Source organism: Bos indicus, chromosome 3 (genome assembly GCF_029378745.1).
Source record: "Bos indicus isolate NIAB-ARS_2022 breed Sahiwal x Tharparkar chromosome 3, NIAB-ARS_B.indTharparkar_mat_pri_1.0, whole genome shotgun sequence".
Classification (NCBI taxonomy): Eukaryota; Metazoa; Chordata; class Mammalia; order Artiodactyla; family Bovidae; genus Bos; species Bos indicus.
The window spans coordinates 108,385,228-108,388,408 of record NC_091762.1 but is presented as its reverse complement, the minus strand read 5'-3'; the positions used below and the strand labels follow the sequence as shown (position 1 = coordinate 108,388,408).

The 3,181-nt window shown below is 42.7% G+C and overlaps 1 non-coding gene across 1 annotated transcript; it reads right to left on the bottom strand.

Moving 5' to 3' along the window:
• Positions 1–1,474: 1,474 nt before the first annotated feature.
• LOC139182345 (U6 spliceosomal RNA) lies at positions 1,475–1,577 on the bottom strand. The gene has a single exon (XR_011566016.1). It is a non-coding gene; the product is annotated as a U6 spliceosomal RNA (small nuclear RNA).
• Positions 1,578–3,181: the final 1,604 nt, after the last annotated feature.

Sequence of the window (3,181 nt, the reverse complement as noted above, 5' to 3'; positions counted from 1 at the left end):
GAGACTCAACCTAAAATAATAATATCACTACATGGAGCAAGCAAAGAGGAGAACTGTGAAAGGAGTAATTTCAGTCATTCCTGGAGATGCCCATCCTGGGTGTCTTCCTGCTCCTCTGGGGGCAGACTGCTCTTTGGACTTCCACAGCTGTCATCCTCATCATTCAGTTGCTCAGTCATGTCCAACTCTTTGTGACCCCATAGACTCCAGCACACCAGGCCTCCGTGTCCTTCACTATCTCCCAGAGTTTGCTCAAACTCATGTCCATTGAGTCCGTGATGCCATCCAACCATCTCATCCATTTTTACCCTCTTCTCCTCCTGCCCTCAATCTTTCCCAGCATCAGGGGCTTTTTCAATGAGTCAGCTCTTCACATCAGGTGGCCAAAGTACTGGAATTTCAATTTCAGCACCAGTCCTTCCAATGAAAAGGCTCCTCAGTTCTTCTTTACTTTCTGCCATTAAAGTGGTGTCATATGCATATCTGAGGTTGTTGATATTTCTCCCACCAGTGTCGATTCCAGCTTGTGATTTACCCATGGCATCTCACATGATGTACTCTGCATAGGAGTTAAATAAGTCAGGTGACATTATACAGCCTGGATGCATTCCTTTCCCAATTTTGAACCAGTTAGTTGTTCCATGTCCGGTTCTAACTGTTGCTACTTGACCTGCAGACAGGTTTCTCAGGAGGCAGGTCAGCTGGCCTGTTATCCTGGGGCCCACTAGAGCTTTCCTTCTGTTGGATTTCCTTTTTACCAGATTCCAAGTTCCCCCTCACCTATTAAAGTTATCCTCTTATTATATCCTTTGGTGGCTTCTTGAGAAGGAGGGCATAGGAGAAAGAAAAAAATGGCGACCTTGTTTATCTAAGAGTGTCTTTATTCGCTCCTCACACTTTAAAAGCTGGTTATAGAATTCTTGATTCAATAGTACTTTTCCTCAGAATTTTGGAGGCAATTCTTCCATCTTGTTGGTTTCCAGTGCCATTCTAATTCCAAGTCCTTTTTTTTTAATCCCAAAAGCACTTGGATCTTTTATTTGCTTTCAGTACCCCCAAATCTCATAATGATTTATCCTACGTGGATCTCTTTTCACTCTCTCTCAGTGGGAGGGCTACTGAAATCCAGAAAGTCATTGTCTAGGAAATTTTCTTGCATTAGTTGATCATTTCTCCTTTCAATGTTATCTATATTTTCCTTGTGGAATTTGGATTAGACACAGAACTCCACGACTGGTCCTCTAATTTTCCCATTTTCCCTTCCAAACTCCACCCACAAGTTTGTTTTCTCTTTCTACTTCTTGGGAGATTTTTTTGACTTTATCTTCCAAATTTTTTATTCACAGTTTAAATTTCAGTTCAACTTTTTTTTTTCCTTCAGTTAGTGTGTGATTTTTATTATTTTAAAATGTATTTATTTTTAACTGGAGGAGAATTGCTTTATAATGTTGTGTTGGTGTCTGCCATACATCAAAAAAATATGGAACACTTCTTGAATTTGCATGTCATCCTTGCGTATGGGCCATGCTAATCTTCTCTGTACCGTTCCAGTTTTGGTATATGCTGCTGAGGCAAGCACAGCTCTCCTGTTTTTAATTTTCTGAGATTCTTTCTTGCTCTGTAACCCACCCCTACCCCCACTTTATAAACCATCCTGTTCTTGTTTTATGAATTAAACATCTCTGAGGTATTAGATGGTGGCATTTTGCCTGTTTATTTGGCTAGCTGAATTATTTCTGATTCCTCCAATCTAGTTGTTCTTGCCCCCTCGCTCTTTCATTCTCCTTCCCTTTTCTTACTTTTTTTTTTTGTGCATTTGCTTATTTTTTTTTATCTCTGCATTTCATACAAGAGGCTTTCACTCACTGTCTGGGAATCTTGGCTGCTTATTCTTGTTTAGAGGGAGGCACTAAGAAGCTGATTAAAGACCTGAGGGACAGATTTGCTGACTCACGCATTTCAGTCTGGTTTGATCAGGTATGTGTATGTGTAGAATTTTTCTCAAGGTTCTTTCTTTTTCTCTAGAGAAGAGTCACTTGGACTTCTTCTTAGAAGTGTTCTAGGGGCTGGTCTTCCTATATTTATTTACATATTTTTACTCATTCCCCTGGATTTCAACGTGGCAACTCACCCCTACCTTTGCTGCTGCTTGGTGCCCCTGAATTTAGAGGCTTTCTTGCTCCTCTTCCACAGAGTAAATCTGCCATCTCTTACTGTAGTGGGGAAGCAGGGCTTCCCTGGTGGTTCAGATGGTAAAGAATCTGCTTGCAGTGCAGGAAACTCGGGTTCAATCCCTGGGTCAGGATGATCCCCTGGAGAGGGAAATGACAACCCACTCCAGTATTCTTGCCTGGAGAATCCCATGGACAATGCAGCCTGGCAGACTACAGTCCCATCAGGTTGCCAAGGGTCAGTTTCATGGTTCTCTCAACACAGCCTAAGTTCTGTGAGGAAGAAAGGGAGAATAGACTCTGGGCGCTTGTGGGAGATATCCTTGGCTGTTTAGCCAGCCCTATTTCCTCCCTTCTTTCTGATTTTGTTCACACTTCTCTAATGGCCTTGGCAAGGGATTGGCTTAGGCGTGAGCCTATGGCACAATTCTGGCCAATAGGAACTGATGGGACACTGACTGGGAGCTTCTTAAAGAGTTTCTTTTATTCTTAAAAGGGTTATAGGGACTTCCCTGGCATCTGGTGGTTAACAATCCACCTGCCACTGCAGAGGACATGGGTTCAAGCCTTGGTCCAGGAAGATTCCATGCCATGGGGCAACTAAGCCCGTGTACCCCAACGACAAGCCCACACACCTAGAGCCTGTGCTCTGCAACAAGAGAGGCCACTGCAATGAGAAGCTCACACATCACCAGGAAGAGTAGCCCTTGCTTACTGTAACTAGAGAAAGCCCATGCACAGCCAAATAGATATAAAAATAAATAAATCTTAAAACTTAAAGGAAAAAAAAAGAGGGTTCCAAGACAGCCATTTTCTTTTCTGCATCTGAAGACTGTCACATGGGCATGTGATGCTTAGAACTCTTTCCCTCTGTTTTCAACCATGAGAAGAAGACCAAAGAAACCTCAGACATGATCTGACGCCCTAAGGTCTTTGCACCACTGGATTAACCATCCCTAAAGTTAGCCTAACCCAAAGACCCCTCAAAAAGTGGAGTATAAAAGCCCACA